Genomic DNA, 16,528 nt, shown 5'->3' on the forward strand with positions numbered 1-16,528 from the left:
TGTGTGGGTGCTCAGGCTGAGTCTTATAAAGGTCTGAGTGAATCCAGGAAGAGGGAATGGGCAGAGGGGCTGAAAGTGTGTGTGCTGTGCTCAGTCTGTGAGTCTTATAAAGGTCTTAGTGAATCCAGGAAGAGGGAAGGGGCAGAGGGGGTGGAAGTGTGTGGGTGCTCAGGCTGTGAGTCTTATAAAGGTCTGAGTTAATCCAGGAAGAGGGAAGATACAGAGAGGCTGGAAGTGTGTGAGTGTTCAGAAGTTGTGAGTTTTTAAAATGTCTGAGTGAATCAGAGAAGAGGGAAGAGGCAGAGGAGCTGGAAGTGTGTGGGTGCTCAGGCTGTGAGTCTTATAAAGGTCTGAGGGAATCCAGGAAGAGGGAAGAGGCAGAGGGGCTGGAAGTGTGTTAGTGTTCAGAAGCTTTGAGTTTTAAAAACGTCTGAGTCAATCAGGGAAGATGGAAGAGGCAGAGGGGCTGGAAGTGAGTGGGTGCTCAGGCTGTGAGTCTTATAAAGGTCTGAGTGAATCCAGGAAGAGGGAAGAGGCAGAGGGCCTGGAAGTGTGTGGGTGTTTACAGGCTATGAGTTTTAAAACCATCTGAGTGAATCCAGGAAGAGGGAAGATGCAGAGGGGCTGGAAGTGTGTGGGTGCTCAGAAGTTGTGAGTTTTTAAAATGTCTGAGTGAATCCAGGAAGAGGGAATGTGCAGAGGGGCTGGAAGTGTGTGTGCTGTGCACAGGCTGTGAGTCTTATAAAGCTCTGAGTAAATCCAGGAAGAGGGAAGAGGCAGAGGGCCTGAAAGTGTGGGGGTGTTTACAGGCTGTGAGTTTTAAAACCGTCAGACTGAATCCAGGAAGAGGGAAGGGGCAGAGGGGCTGGAATTGCGTGGGTGCTCAGGCTGTGAGTCTTATAAAGGTCTGAGTGAATCCAGGTAGAGGGTAGAGGCAGAGGGGCTGGAAGTGTGTGAGTGTTCAGAAGTTGTGAGTTTTTAAAATGTCTGAGTGAATCAGAGAAGAGGGAAAAGGCAGAGGGGCTGGAATTGCGTGGGTGCTCAGGCTGTGAGTCTTATAAAGGTCTGAGTGAATCCAGGTAGAGGGTAGAGGCAGAGGGGCTGGAAGTGTGTGAGTGTTAAGAATCTGTGAGTTTTAAAAACGTCTGAGTGAATCCAGGAAGAAGGAAGAGGTAGGGGGGCTGGAAGTGTGTGAGTGTTCAGAAGCTGTGAGTTTTAAAAACGTCTGAGTGAATCCAGGAAGAAGGAAGAGGTAGGGGGGCTGGAAGTGTTTGAGTGTTCAGAAGCTGTGAGTTTTTAAAATGTCTGAGTGAATCAGAGAAGAGGGAAGAGTCAGAGGAGCTGGAATTGCGTGGGTGCTCAGGATGTGAGTCTTATAAAGGTCTGAGTGAATCCAGGTAGAGGGTAGAGGCAGAGGGGCTGGAAGTGTGTGAGTGTTCAGAAGCTGTGAGTTTTAAAAACGTCTGAGTGAATCAGGGAAGAGGGAAGAGGCAGAGGACCTGGAAGTGTGTGGGTGCTCCGGCTGTGAGTCTTATAAAGGTCTGAGTTAATCCAGGAAGGGGGAAGAGGCAGAGAGGCTGGAAGTGTGTGAGTGTTCAGAAGTTGTGAGTTTTTAAAATGTCTGAGTGAATCAGAGAAGATGGAAGAGGCAGAGGAGCTGGAAGTGTGTGGGTGCTCAGGTTGTGAGTCTTATAAAGGTCTGAGTGAATCCAGGAAGAGGGAAGGGGCAGAGGGGCTGGAAGTGTGGGGGTGTTTACAGGCTGTGAGTTTTAAAACAATCTGAGTGAATCCAGGAAGAGGGAAGAGGCAGAGGGGCTGGAAGTGTGTGGGTGCTCAGGTTGTGAGTCTTATAAAGGTCTGAGTGAATCCAGGAAGAGGGAAGGGGCAGAGGGGCTGGAAGTGTGGGGGTGTTTACAGGCTGTGAGTTTTAAAACAATCTGAGTGAATCCAGGAAGAGGGAAGAGGCAGAGGGGCTGGAAGTGTGTGGGTGCTCAGGATGTGAGTCTTATAAAGGTCTGAGTGAATCCAGGAAGAGGGAATGGGCAGAGGGGCTGAAAGTGTGTGTGCTGTGCTCAGGCTGTGAGTCTTATAAAGGTCTTAGTGAATCCAGGAAGAGGGAAGGGGCAGAGGGGGTGGAAGTGTGTGGGTGCTCAGGCTGTGAGTCTTATAAAGGTCTGAGTTAATCCAGGAAGAGGGAAGGGGCAAAGGGGCTGGAAGTGTGTGAGTGTTCAGAAGCTGTGAGTTTTTAAAATGTCTGAGTCAATCAGGGAAGAGGGAAGAGGCAGAGGGGCTGGAAGTATGTGGGTGCTCAGGCTGTGAGTCTTATAAAGGTCTGAGTTAATCCAGGAAGGGGGAAGAGGCAGAGAGGCTGGAAGTGTGTGAGTGTTCAGAAGTTGTGAGTTTTTAAAATGTCTGAGTGAATCAGAGAAGATGGAAGAGGCAGAGGAGCTGGAAGTGTGTGGGTGCTCAGGTTGTGAGTCTTATAAAGGTCTGAGTGAATCCAGGAAGAGGGAAGGGGCAGAGGGGCTGGAAGTGTGGGGGTGTTTACAGGCTGTGAGTTTTAAAACAATCTGAGTGAATCCAGGAAGAGGGAAGAGGCAGAGGGGCTGGAAGTGTGTGGGTGCTCAGGTTGTGAGTCTTATAAAGGTCTGAGTGAATCCAGGAAGAGGGAAGGGGCAGAGGGGCTGGAAGTGTGGGGGTGTTTACAGGCTGTGAGTTTTAAAACAATCTGAGTGAATCCAGGAAGAGGGAAGAGGCAGAGGGGCTGGAAGTGTGTGGGTGCTCAGGATGTGAGTCTTATAAAGGTCTGAGTGAATCCAGGAAGAGGGAATGGGCAGAGGGGCTGAAAGTGTGTGTGCTGTGCTCAGGCTGTGAGTCTTATAAAGGTCTTAGTGAATCCAGGAAGAGGGAAGGGGCAGAGGGGGTGGAAGTGTGTGGGTGCTCAGGCTGTGAGTCTTATAAAGGTCTGAGTTAATCCAGGAAGAGGGAAGATACAGAGCGGCTGGAAGTGTGTGAGTGTTCAGAAGTTGTGAGTTTTTAAAATGTCTGAGTGAATCAGAGAAGAGGGAAGAGGCAGAGGAGCTGGAAGTGTGTGGGTGCTCAGGCTGTGAGTCTTATAAAGGTCTGAGGGAATCCAGGAAGAGGGAAGAGGCAGAGGGGCTGGAAGTGTGTTAGTGTTCAGAAGCTTTGAGTTTTAAAAACGTCTGAGTCAATCAGGGAAGATGGAAGAGGCAGAGGGGCTGGAAGTGAGTGGGTGCTCAGGCTGTGAGTCTTATAAAGGTCTGAGTTAATCCAGGAAGAGGGAAGGGGCAGAGGGGCTGGAAGTGTGTGAGTGTTCAGAAGCTGTGAGTTTTTAAAATGTCTGAGTGAATCAGGGAAGAGGGAAGAGGCAGAGGACCTGGAAGTGTGTGGGTGCTCAGGCTGTGAGTCTTATAAAGGTCTGAGTGAATCCAGGAAGAGGGAAGGGGCAGAGGGGCTGGAAGTGTGGGGGTGTTTACAGGCTGTGAGTTTTAAAACCATCTGAGTGAATCCAGGAAGAAGGAAGAGGCAGAGGGGCTGGAAGTGTGTGGGTGCTCAGGTTGTGAGTCTTATAAAGGTCTGAGTGAATCCAGGAAGAGGGAAGGGGCAGAGGGGCTGGAAGTGTGGGGGTGTTTACAGGCTGTGAGTTTTAAAACCATCTGAGTGAATCCAGGAAGAGGGAAGAGGCAGAGGGGCTGGAAGTGTGTGGGTGCTCAGGCTGTGAGTCTTATAAAGGTCTGAGTGAATACAGGAAGAGGGAAGGGGCAGAGGGGCTGGAAGTGTGTGGGTGCTCAGGCTGTGAGTCTTATAAAGGTCTGAGTGAATCCAGGAAGAGGGAATGGGCAGAGGGGCTGAAAGTGTGTGTGCTGTGCTCTGGCTGTGAGTCTTATAAAGGTCTGAGGGAATCCAGGAAGAGGGAAGAGGCAGAGGGGCTGGAAGTGTGTTAGTGTTCAGAAGCTTTGAGTTTTAAAAACGTCTGAGTCAATCAGGGAAGATGGAAGAGGCAGAGGGGCTGGAAGTGAGTGGGTGCTCAGGCTGTGAGTCTTATAAAGGTCTGAGTGAATCCAGGAAGAGGGAAGAGGCAGAGGGCCTGGAAGTGTGTGGGTGTTTACAGGCTGTGAGTTTTAAAACCATCTGAGTGAATCCAGGAAGAGGGAAGATGCAGAGGGGCTGGAAGTGTGTGGGTGCTCAGTCTGTGAGTCTTATAAAGGTCTGAGTGAATCCAGGAAGAGGGAAGGGGCAGTGGGGCTGGAAGTGTGTGGGTGCTCAGGCTGTGAGTCTTATAAATGTCTGAGTGAATCCAGGAAGAGGGAATGTGCAGAGGGGCTGGAAGTGTGTGTTCTGTGCACAGGCTGTGAGGCTTATAAAGGTCTGAGTTAACCCAGGAAGAGGGAAGAGGCAGAGAGGCTGGAAGTGTGTGAGTTTTCAGAAGCTGTGAGTTTTTATAATGTCTGAGTGAATCAGGGAAGAGTGAAGCGGCAGAGGGGCTGGACGTGTGTGGGTGTCAGGCTGTGAGTCTTATAAAGGTCTGAGTGAATCCAGGAAGAGAGAAGGTGGAGAGGGGCTTGAAATGTGTGTTCTCTGCACAGGCTGTGAGTCTTATAAAGGTCTGAGTTAATCCAGGAAGAGGGAAGAGGCAGAGAGGCTGGAAGTGTGTGAGTGTTCAGAAGCTGTGAGTTTTTAAAATGTCTGAGTGAATCAGAGAAGAGGGAAGAGGCAGAGGAGCTGGAATTGCGTGGGTGCTCAGGATGTGAGTCTTATAAAGGTCTGAGTGAATCCAGGTAGAGGGTAGAGGCAGAGGGGCTGGAAGTGTGTGAGTGTTCAGAAGCTGTGAGTTTTAAAAACGTCTGAGTGAATCAGGGAAGAGGGAAGAGGCAGAGGACCTGGAAGTGTGTGGGTGCTCCGGCTGTGAGTCTTATAAAGGTCTGAGTTAATCCAGGAAGGGGGAAGAGGCAGAGAGGCTGGAAGTGTGTGAGTGTTCAGAAGTTGTGAGTTTTTAAAATGTCTGAGTGAATCAGAGAAGATGGAAGAGGCAGAGGAGCTGGAAGTGTGTGGGTGCTCAGGTTGTGAGTCTTATAAAGGTCTGAGTGAATCCAGGAAGAGGGAAGGGGCAGAGGGGCTGGAAGTGTGGGGGTGTTTACAGGCTGTGAGTTTTAAAACAATCTGAGTGAATCCAGGAAGAGGGAAGAGGCAGAGGGGCTGGAAGTGTGTGGGTGCTCAGGTTGTGAGTCTTATAAAGGTCTGAGTGAATCCAGGAAGAGGGAAGGGGCAGAGGGGCTGGAAGTGTGGGGGTGTTTACAGGCTGTGAGTTTTAAAACAATCTGAGTGAATCCAGGAAGAGGGAAGAGGCAGAGGGGCTGGAAGTGTGTGGGTGCTCAGGATGTGAGTCTTATAAAGGTCTGAGTGAATCCAGGAAGAGGGAATGGGCAGAGGGGCTGAAAGTGTGTGTGCTGTGCTCAGGCTGTGAGTCTTATAAAGGTCTTAGTGAATCCAGGAAGAGGGAAGGGGCAGAGGGGGTGGAAGTGTGTGGGTGCTCAGGCTGTGAGTCTTATAAAGGTCTGAGTTAATCCAGGAAGAGGGAAGATACAGAGAGGCTGGAAGTGTGTGAGTGTTCAGAAGTTGTGAGTTTTTAAAATGTCTGAGTGAATCAGAGAAGAGGGAAGAGGCAGAGGAGCTGGAAGTGTGTGGGTGCTCAGGCTGTGAGTCTTATAAAGGTCTGAGGGAATCCAGGAAGAGGGAAGAGGCAGAGGGGCTGGAAGTGTGTTAGTGTTCAGAAGCTTTGAGTTTTAAAAACGTCTGAGTCAATCAGGGAAGATGGAAGAGGCAGAGGGGCTGGAAGTGAGTGGGTGCTCAGGCTGTGAGTCTTATAAAGGTCTGAGTGAATCCAGGAAGAGGGAAGAGGCAGAGGGCCTGGAAGTGTGTGGGTGTTTACAGGCTATGAGTTTTAAAACCATCTGAGTGAATCCAGGAAGAGGGAAGATGCAGAGGGGCTGGAAGTGTGTGGGTGCTCAGTCTCTGAGTCTTATAAAGGTCTGAGTGAATCCAGGAAGAGGGAAGGGGCAGTGGGGCTGGAAGTGTGTGGGTGCTCAGGCTGTGAGTCTTATAAATGTCTGAGTGAATCCAGGAAGAGGGAATGTGCAGAGGGGCTGGAAGTGTGTGTGCTGTGCACAGGCTGTGAGTCTTATAAAGCTCTGAGTTAATCCAGGAAGAGGGAAGAGGCAGAGGGCCTGAAAGTGTGGGGGTGTTTACAGGCTGTGAGTTTTAAAACCGTCAGACTGAATCCAGGAAGAGGGAAGGGGCAGAGGGGCTGGAATTGCGTGGGTGCTCAGGCTGTGAGTCTTATAAAGGTCTGAGTGAATCCAGGTAGAGGGTAGAGGCAGAGGGGCTGGAAGTGTATGAGTGTTAAGAATCTGTGAGTTTTAAAAACTTCTGAGTGAATCCAGGAAGAGGGAAGAGGCAGAGGGGCTGGAAGTGCGTGGGTGCTCAGGCTGTGAGTCTTATAAAGGTCTTAGTGAATCCAGGAAGAGGGAATGTGCAGAGGGGCTGGAAGTGTGTGTGCTGTGCACAGGATGTGAGTCTTATAAAGGTCTGAGTGAATCCAGGAAGAGGGAATGGGCAGAGGGGCTGAAAGTGTGTGTGCTGTGCTCAGGCTGTGAGTCTTATAAAGGTCTTAGTGAATCCAGGAAGAGGGAAGGGGCAGAGGGGGTGGAAGTGTGTGGGTGCTCAGGCTGTGAGTCTTATAAAGGTCTGAGTTAATCCAGGAAGAGGGAAGATACAGAGAGGCTGGAAGTGTGTGAGTGTTCAGAAGTTGTGAATTTTTAAAATGTCTGAGTGAATCAGAGAAGAGGGAAGAGGCAGAGGAGCTGGAAGTGTGTGGGTGCTCAGGCTGTGAGTCTTCTAAAGGTCTGAGGGAATCCAGGAAGAGGGAAGAGGCAGAGGGGCTGGAAGTGTGTTAGTGTTCAGAAGCTTTGAGTTTTAAAAACGTCTGAGTCAATCAGGGAAGATGGAAGAGGCAGAGGGGCTGGAAGTGAGTGGGTGCTCAGGCTGTGAGTCTTATAAAGGTCTGAGTGAATCCAGGAAGAGGGAAGAGGCAGAGGGCCTGGAAGTGTGTGGGTGTTTACAGGCTATGAGTTTTAAAACCATCTGAGTGAATCCAGGAAGAGGGAAGATGCAGAGGGGCTGGAAGTGTGTGGGTGCTCAGTCTCTGAGTCTTATAAAGGTCTGAGTGAATCCAGGAAGAGGGAAGGGGCAGTGGGGCTGGAAGTGTGTGGGTGCTCAGGCTGTGAGTCTTATAAATGTCTGAGTGAATCCAGGAAGAGGGAATGTGCAGAGGGGCTGGAAGTGTGTGTGCTGTGCACAGGCTGTGAGTCTTATAAAGCTCTGAGTTAATCCAGGAAGAGGGAAGAGGCAGAGGGCCTGAAAGTGTGGGGGTGTTTACAGGCTGTGAGTTTTAAAACCGTCAGACTGAATCCAGGAAGAGGGAAGGGGCAGAGGGGCTGGAATTGCGTGGGTGCTCAGGCTGTGAGTCTTATAAAGGTCTGAGTGAATCCAGGTAGAGGGTAGAGGCAGAGGGGCTGGAAGTGTGTGAGTGTTAAGAATCTGTGAGTTTTAAAAACTTCTGAGTGAATCCAGGAAGAGGGAAGAGGCAGAGGGGCTGGAAGTGCGTGGGTGCTCAGGCTGTGAGTCTTATAAAGGTCTTAGTGAATCCAGGAAGAGGGAAGGGGCAGAGGGGGTGGAAGTGTGTGGGTGCTCAGGCTGTGAGTCTTATAAAGGTCTGAGTTAATCCAGGTAGAGGGTAGAGGCAGAGGGGCTGGAAGTGTGTGAGTGTTCAGAAGTTGTGAGTTTTTAAAATGTCTGAGTGAATCAGAGAAGAGGGAAAAGGCAGAGGGGCTGGAATTGCGTGGGTGCTCAGGCTGAGAGTCTTATAAAGGTCTGAGTGAATCCAGGTAGAGGGTAGAGGCAGAGGGGCTGGAAGTGTGTGAGTGTTAAGAATCTGTGAGTTTTAAAAACGTCTGAGTGAATCCAGGAAGAGAGAAGAGGCAGGGGGGCTGGAAGTGTGTGAGTGTTCAGCAGCTGTGAGTTTTAAAAACGTCTGAGTGAATCCAGGAAGAAGGAAGAGGTAGGGGGGCTGGAAGTGTGTGAGTGTTCAGAAGCTGTGAGTTTTAAAAACGTCTGAGTGAATCCAGGAAGAAGGAAGAGGTAGGGGGGCTGGAAATGTGTGAGTGTTCAGAAGCTGTGAGTTTTTAAAATGTCTGAGTGAATCAGAGAAGAGGGAAGAGGCAGAGGAGCTGGAATTGCGTGGGTGCTCAGGATGTGAGTCTTATAAAGGTCTGAGTGAATCCAGGTAGAGGGTAGAGGCAGAGGGGCTGGAAGTGTGTGAGTGTTAAGAATCTGTCAGTTTTAAAAACGTCTGAGTGAATCCAGGAAGAGAGAAGAGGCAGGGGGGCTGGAATTGCGTGGGTGCTCAGGATGTGAGTCTTATAAAGGTCTGAGTGAATCCAGGTAGAGGGTAGAGGCAGAGGGGCTGGAAGTGTGTGAGTGTTAAGAATCTGTCAGTTTTAAAAACGTCTGAGTGAATCCAGGAAGAGAGAAGAGGCAGGGGGGCTGGAAGTGTGTGAGTGTTAAGAAGCTGTGAGTTTTAAAAACGTCTGAGTGAATCCAGGAAGAAGGAAGAGGTAGGGGGGCTGGAAGTGTGTGAGTGTTCAGAAGCTGTGAGTTTTTAAAATGTCTGAGTGAATCAGAGAAGAGGGAAGAGGCAGAGGAGCTGGAAGTGTGTGGGTGCTCAGGCTGTGAGTCTTATAAAGGTCTGAGGGAATCCAGGAAGAGGGAAGAGGCAGAGGGGCTGGAAGTGTGTTAGTGTTCAGAAGCTTTGAGTTTTAAAAACGTCTGAGTCAATCAGGGAAGATGGAAGAGGCAGAGGAGCTGGAAGTGTGTGGGTGCTCAGGCTGTGAGTTTTATAAAGGTCTGAGGGAATCCAGGAAGAGGGAAGGGGCAAAGGGGCTGGAAGTGTGTGAGTGTTCAGAAGCTGTGAGTTTTTAAAATGTCTGAGTCAATCAGGGAAGAGGGAAGAGGCAGAGGGGCTGGAAGTATGTGGGTGCTCAGGCTGTGAGTCTTATAAAGGTCTGAGTGAATCCAGGAAGAGGGAAGGGGCAGAGGGGCTGGAAGTGTGGGGGTGTTTACAGGCTGTGAGTTTTAAAACCATCTGAGTGAATCCAGGAAGAAGGAAGAGGCAGAGGGGCTGGAAGTGTGTGGGTGCTCAGGTTGTGAGTCTTATAAAGGTCTGAGTGAATCCAGGAAGAGGGAAGGGGCAGAGGGGCTGGAAGTGTGGGGGTGTTTACAGGCTGTGAGTTTTAAAACCATCTGAGTGAATCCAGGAAGAGGGAAGAGGCAGAGGGGCTGGAAGTGTGTGGGTGCTCAGGCTGTGAGTCTTATAAAGGTCTGAGTGAATACAGGAAGAGGGAAGGGGCAGAGGGGCTGGAAGTGTGTGGGTGCTCAGGCTGTGAGTCTTATAAAGGTCTGAGTGAATCCAGGAAGAGGGAATGGGCAGAGGGGCTGAAAGTGTGTGTGCTGTGCTCTGGCTGTGAGTCTTATAAAGGTCTGAGGGAATCCAGGAAGAGGGAAGAGGCAGAGGGGCTGGAAGTGTGTTAGTGTTCAGAAGCTTTGAGTTTTAAAAACGTCTGAGTCAATCAGGGAAGATGGAAGAGGCAGAGGGGCTGGAAGTGAGTGGGTGCTCAGGCTGTGAGTCTTATAAAGGTCTGAGTGAATCCAGGAAGAGGGAAGAGGCAGAGGGCCTGGAAGTGTGTGGGTGTTTACAGGCTGTGAGTTTTAAAACCATCTGAGTGAATCCAGGAAGAGGGAAGATGCAGAGGGGCTGGAAGTGTGTGGGTGCTCAGTCTGTGAGTCTTATAAAGGTCTGAGTGAATCCAGGAAGAGGGAAGGGGCAGTGGGGCTGGAAGTGTGTGGGTGCTCAGGCTGTGAGTCTTATAAATGTCTGAGTGAATCCAGGAAGAGGGAAGGTGCAGAGGGGCTGGAAGTGTGTGTTCTGTGCACAGGCTGTGAGGCTTATAAAGGTCTGAGTTAACCCAGGAAGAGGGAAGAGGCAGAGAGGCTGGAAGTGTGTGAGTTTTCAGAAGCTGTGAGTTTTTATAATGTCTGAGTGAATCAGGGAAGAGTGAAGCGGCAGAGGGGCTGGACGTGTGTGGGTGTCAGGCTGTGAGTCTTATAAAGGTCTGAGTGAATCCGGGAAGAGATTAGGTGCAGAGGGGCTTGAAATGTGTGTTCTCTGCACAGGCTGTGAGTCTTATAAAGGTCTGAGTTAATCCAGGAAGAGGGAAGAGGCAGAGAGGCTGGAAGTGTGTGAGTGTTCAGAAGCTGTGAGTTTTTAAAATGTCTGAGTGAATCAGGGAAGAGGGAAGTGGCAGAGGGGCTGGACGTGTGTGGGTGTCAGGCTGTGAGTCTTATAAAGGTCTGAGTGAATCCAGGAAGAGAGAAGGTGCAGAGGTCCTTGAAGTGTGTGTTCTCTGCACAGGCTGTGAGTCCTATAAAGGTCTGAGTTAATCCAGGAAGATGGAAGAGGCAGAGAGGTTGGAAGTGTTTGAGTATTCAAAGGTTTTGAGTTTTAAAAACGTCTGAGTGAATGAGGGAAGAGGGAAGAGGAAGAGGGCTGGAAGTGTGTGGGTGCTCAGGCTGTGAGTTTTAAAAAGGTCTGAGTGAATCCAGGAAGAGGGAAGAGGCAGAGGGGCTGGAAGTGTGTGACCTGTGCTCATGCTGTGAGTCTTAAAAAGGACTGAGTGAATCCAGGAAGAGGGAAGAGGCAGAGGGGCTGGAAGTGTGTGAGCGTTAAGAATCTGTGAGTTTTAAAAACGTCTGAATGAATCCAGGAAGAGAGAAGAGGCAGTGGGGCTGGAAGTGTGTGAGTGTTCAGAAGCTGTGAGTTTTAAAAATGTCTGAGTGAATCAGGGAAGAGGGAAGAGGCAGAGGACCTGGAAGTGTGTGGGTGCTCAGGCTGTGAGTGTTATAAAGGTCTCAGTTAATCCAGGAAGGGGGAAGAGGCAGAGAGGCTGGAAGTGTGTGAGTGTTCAGAAGTTGTGAGTTTTTAAAATGTCTGAGTGAATCAGAGAAGATGGAAGAGGCAGAGGAGCTGGAAGTGTGTGGGTGCTCAGGTTGTGAGTCTTATAAAGGTCTGAGTGAATCCAGGAAGAGGGAAGGGGCAGAGGGGCTGGAAGTGTGTGGGTGCTCAGGCTGTGAGTCTTATAAAGGTCTGAGTTAATCCAGGAAGAGGGAAGGGGCAGAGGGGCTGGAAGTGTGAATCTGTGAGAATCTGTGAGTTTTAAAACCTTCTGTGTGAATCCAGGAAGAGAAAAGGGGCAGAGGGGATGGAAGTGTGTGGGTGCTCAGGCTGTGAGTCTTATAAAGGTCTGAGTTAATCCAGGAAGAGGGAAGGGGCAGAGGGGCTGGAAGTGTGTGAGTGTTCAGAAGCTGTGAGTTTTTAAAATGTCTGAGTCAATCAGGGAAGAGGGAAGAGGCAGAGGGGCTGGAAGTATGTGGGTGCTCAGGCTGTGAGTCTTATAAAGGTCTGAGTGAATTCAGGAAGAGGGAAGAGGCAGAGGGCCTGGAAGTGTGTGGGTGTTTACAGGCTATGAGTTTTAAAACCATCTGAGTGAATCCAGGAAGAGAGAAGGTGCAGAGGGGCTGGAAGTGTGTGTTCTGTGCACAGGCTGTGAGGCTTATAAAGGTCTGAGTTAACCCAGGAAGAGGGAAGAGGCAGAGAGGCTGGAAGTGTGTGAGTTTTCAGAAGCTGTGAGTTTTTATAATGTCTGAGTGAATCAGGGAAGAGGGAAGCGGCAGAGGGGCTGGACGTGTGTGGGTGTCAGGCTGTGAGTCTTATAAAGGTCTGAGTGAATCCAGGAAGAGAGAAGGTGCAGAGGGGCTTGAAGTGTGTGTTCTCTGCACAGGCTGTGAGTCTTATAAAGGTCTGACTTAATCCAGGAAGAGGGAAGAAGCAGAGAGGCTGGAAGTGTGTGAGTGTTCAGAAGCTGTGAGTTTTTAAAATGTCTGAGTGAATCAGGGAAGAGGGAAGCGGCAGAGGGGCTGGACGTGTGTGGGTGTCAGGCTGTGAGTCTTATAAAGGTCTGAGTGAATCCAGGAAGAGAGAAGGTGCAGAGGTCCTTGAAGTGTGTGTTCTCTGCACAGGCTGTGAGTCCTATAAAGGTCTGAGTTAATCCAGGAAGATGGAAGAGGCAGAGAGGTTGGAAGTGTTTGAGTATTCAAAGGTTTTGAGTTTTAAAAACGTCTGAGTGAATCAGGGAAGAGGGAAGCGGCAGAGGGGCTGGACGTGTGTGGGTGTCAGGCTGTGAGTCTTATAAAGGTCTGAGTGAATCCAGGAAGAGGGAAGGGGCAGAGGGGATGGAAGTGTGTGGGTGCTCAGGCTGTGAGTCTTATAAAGGTCTGAGTTAATCCAGAAAGAGGGAAGGGGCAAAGGGGCTGGAAGTGTGTGAGTGTTCAGAAGCTGTGAGTTTTTAAAATGTCTGAGTCAATCAGGGAAGAGGGAAGAGGCAGAGGGGCTGGAAGTATGTGGGTGCTCAGGCTGTGAGTCTTATAAAGGTCTGAGTTAATCCAGGAAGGGGGAAGAGGCACAGAGGCTGGAAGTGTGTGAGTGTTCAGAAGTTGTGAGTTTTTAAAATGTCTGAGTGAATCAGAGAAGATGGAAGAGGCAGAGGAGCTGGAAGTGTGTGGGTGCTCAGGTTGTGAGTCTTATAAAGGTCTGAGTGAATCCAGGAAGAGGGAAGGGGAAGAGGGGCTGGAAGTGTGTGGGTGCTCAGGCTGTGAGTCTTATAAAGGTCTGAGTTAATCCAGGAAGAGGGAAGGGGCAGAGGGGCTGGAAGTGTGAATCTGTGAGAATCTGTGAGTTTTAAAACCTTCTGTGTGAATCCAGGAAGAGAAAAGGGGCAGAGGGGATGGAAGTGTGTGGGTGCTCAGGCTGTGAGTCTTATAAAGGTCTGAGTTAATCCAGGAAGAGGGAAGGGGCAGAGGGGCTGGAAGTGTGTGAGTGTTCAGAAGCTGTGAGTTTTTAAAATGTCTGAGTCAATCAGGGAAGAGGGAAGAGGCAGAGGGGCTGGAAGTATGTGGGTGCTCAGGCTGTGAGTCTTATAAAGGTCTGAGTGAATTCAGGAAGAGGGAAGAGGCAGAGGGCCTGGAAGTGTGTGGGTGTTTACAGGCTGTGAGTTTTAAAACCATCTGAGTGAATCCAGGAAGAGAGAAGGTGCAGAGGGGCTGGAAGTGTGTGTTCTGTGCACAGGCTGTGAGGCTTATAAAGGTCTGAGTTAACCCAGGAAGAGGGAAGAGGCAGAGAGGCTGGAAGTGTGTGAGTTTTCAGAAGCTGTGAGTTTTTATAATGTCTGAGTGAATCAGGGAAGAGGGAAGCGGCAGAGGGGCTGGACGTGTGTGGGTGTCAGGCTGTGAGTCTTATAAAGGTCTGAGTGAATCCAGGAAGAGAGAAGGTGCAGAGGGGCTTGAAGTGTGTGTTCTCTGCACAGGCTGTGAGTCTTATAAAGGTCTGACTTAATCCAGGAAGAGGGAAGAAGCAGAGAGGCTGGAAGTGTGTGAGTGTTCAGAAGCTGTGAGTTTTTAAAATGTCTGAGTGAATCAGGGAAGAGGGAAGCGGCAGAGGGGCTGGACGTGTGTGGGTGTCAGGCTGTGAGTCTTATAAAGGTCTGAGTGAATCCAGGAAGAGAGAAGGTGCAGAGGTCCTTGAAGTGTGTGTTCTCTGCACAGGCTGTGAGTCCTATAAAGGTCTGAGTTAATCCAGGAAGATGGAAGAGGCAGAGAGGTTGGAAGTGTTTGAGTATTCAAAGGTTTTGAGTTTTAAAAACGTCTGAGTGAATGAGGGAAGAGGGAAGAGGAAGAGGGGCTGGAAGTGTGTGGGTGCTCAGGCTGTGAGTTTTAAAAAGGTCTGAGTGAATCCAGGAAGAGGGAAGAGGCAGAGGGGCTGGAAGTGTGTGACCTGTGCTCATGCTGTGAGTCTTAAAAAGGTCTGAGTGAATCCAGGGAGAGGGAAGAGGCAGAGGGGCTGGAAGTGTGTGAGCGTTAAGAATCTGTGAGTTTTAAAAACGTCTGAATGAATCCAGGAAGAGAGAAGAGGCAGTGGGGCTGGAAGTGTGTGAGTGTTCAGAAGCTGTGAGTTTTAAAAATGTCTGAGTGAATCAGGGAAGAGGGAAGAGGCAGAGGACCTGGAAGTGTGTGGGTGCTCAGGCTGTGAGTCTTATAAAGGTCTGAGTTAATCCAGGAAGGGGGAAGAGGCAGAGAGGCTGGAAGTGTGTGAGTGTTCAGAAGTTGTGAGTTTTTAAAATGTCTGAGTGAATCAGAGAAGATGGAAGAGGCAGAGGAGCTGGAAGTGTGTGGGTGCTCAGGTTGTGAGTCTTATAAAGGTCTGAGTGAATCCAGGAAGAGGGAAGGGGCAGAGGGGCTGGAAGTGTGTGGGTGCTCAGGCTGTGAGTCTGATAAAGGTCTGAGTTAATCCAGGAAGAGGGAAGGGGCAGAGGGGATGGAAGTGTGTGGGTGCTCAGGCTGTGAGTCTTATAAAGGTCTGAGTTAATCCAGGAAGAGGGAAGGGGCAAAGGGGCTGGAAGTGTGTGAGTGTTCAGAAGCTGTGAGTTTTTAAAATGTCTGAGTCAATCAGGGAAGAGGGAAGAGGCAGAGGGGCTGGAAGTATGTGGGTGCTCAGGCTGTGAGTCTTATAAAGGTCTGAGTTAATCCAGGAAGGGGGAAGAGGCAGAGAGGCTGGAAGTGTGTGAGTGTTCAGAAGTTGTGAGTTTTTAAAATGTCTGAGTGAATCAGAGAAGATGGAAGAGGCAGAGGAGCTGGAAGTGTGTGGGTGCTCAGGTTGTGAGTCTTATAAAGGTCTGAGTGAATCCAGGAAGAGGGAAGGGGCAGAGGGGCTGGAAGTGTGTGGGTGCTCAGGCTGTGAGTCTTATAAAGGTCTGAGTTAATCCAGGAAGAGGGAAGGGGCAGAGGGGCTGGAAGTGTGAATCTGTGAGAATCTGTGAGTTTTAAAACCTTCTGTGTGAATCCAGGAAGAGAAAAGGGGCAGAGGGGATGGAAGTGTGTGGGTGCTCAGGCTGTGAGTCTTATAAAGGTCTGAGTTAATCCAGGAAGAGGGAAGGGGCAGAGGGGCTGGAAGTGTGTGAGTGTTCAGAAGCTGTGAGTTTTTAAAATGTCTGAGTCAATCAGGGAAGAGGGAAGAGGCAGAGGGGCTGGAAGTATGTGGGTGCTCAGGCTGTGAGTCTTATAAAGGTCTGAGTGAATTCAGGAAGAGGGAAGAGGCAGAGGGCCTGGAAGTGTGTGGGTGTTTACAGGCTGTGAGTTTTAAAACCATCTGAGTGAATCCAGGAAGAGAGAAGGTGCAGAGGGGCTGGAAGTGTGTGTTCTGTGCACAGGCTGTGAGGCTTATAAAGGTCTGAGTTAACCCAGGAAGAGGGAAGAGGCAGAGAGGCTGGAAGTGTGTGAGTTTTCAGAAGCTGTGAGTTTTTATAATGTCTGAGTGAATCAGGGAAGAGGGAAGCGGCAGAGGGGCTGGACGTGTGTGGGTGTCAGGCTGTGAGTCTTATAAAGGTCTGAGTGAATCCAGGAAGAGAGAAGGTGCAGAGGGGCTTGAAGTGTGTGTTCTCTGCACAGGCTGTGAGTCTTATAAAGGTCTGACTTAATCCAGGAAGAGGGAAGAAGCAGAGAGGCTGGAAGTGTGTGAGTGTTCAGAAGCTGTGAGTTTTTAAAATGTCTGAGTGAATCAGGGAAGAGGGAAGCGGCAGAGGGGCTGGACGTGTGTGGGTGTCAGGCTGTGAGTCTTATAAAGGTCTGAGTGAATCCAGGAAGAGAGAAGGTGCAGAGGTCCTTGAAGTGTGTGTTCTCTGCACAGACTGTGAGTCCTATAAAGGTCTGAGTTAATCCAGGAAGATGGAAGAGGCAGAGAGGTTGGAAGTGTTTGAGTATTCAAAGGTTTTGAGTTTTAAAAACGTCTGAGTGAATGAGGGAAGAGGGAAGAGGAAGAGGGGCTGGAAGTGTGTGGGTGCTCAGGCTGTGAGTTTTAAAAAGGTCTGAGTGAATCCAGGAAGAGGGAAGAGGCAGAGGGGCTGGAAGTGTGTGACCTGTGCTCATGCTGTGAGTCTTAAAAAGGTCTGAGTGAATCCAGGAAGGGGGAAGAGGCAGAGAGGCTGGAAGTGTGTGAGTGTTCAGAAGCTGTGAGTTTTAAAAACGTCTGAGTCAATCAGAGAAGAGGGAAGAGGCAGAGGAGCTGGAAGTGTGTGGGTGCTCAGGCTGTGAGTCTTATAAAGGTCTGAGGGAATCCAGGAAGAGGGAAGAAGCAGAGGGGCTGGAAGTGTGTGAGTGTTTACAGGCTGTGAGTTTTAAAACCATCTGAGTGAATCCAGGAAGAGGGAAGAGGCAGAGGGGCTGGAAGTGTGTGGGTGCTCAGGCTGTGAGTCTTATAAAGGTCTGAGTGAATCCAGGAAGAGGGAAG

The sequence above is a fragment of the Natrix helvetica genome, assembly GCF_964273705.1.
Source record: "Natrix helvetica genome assembly, chromosome: W".
In the NCBI taxonomy this organism is placed as follows: domain Eukaryota; kingdom Metazoa; phylum Chordata; class Lepidosauria; order Squamata; family Natricidae; genus Natrix; species Natrix helvetica.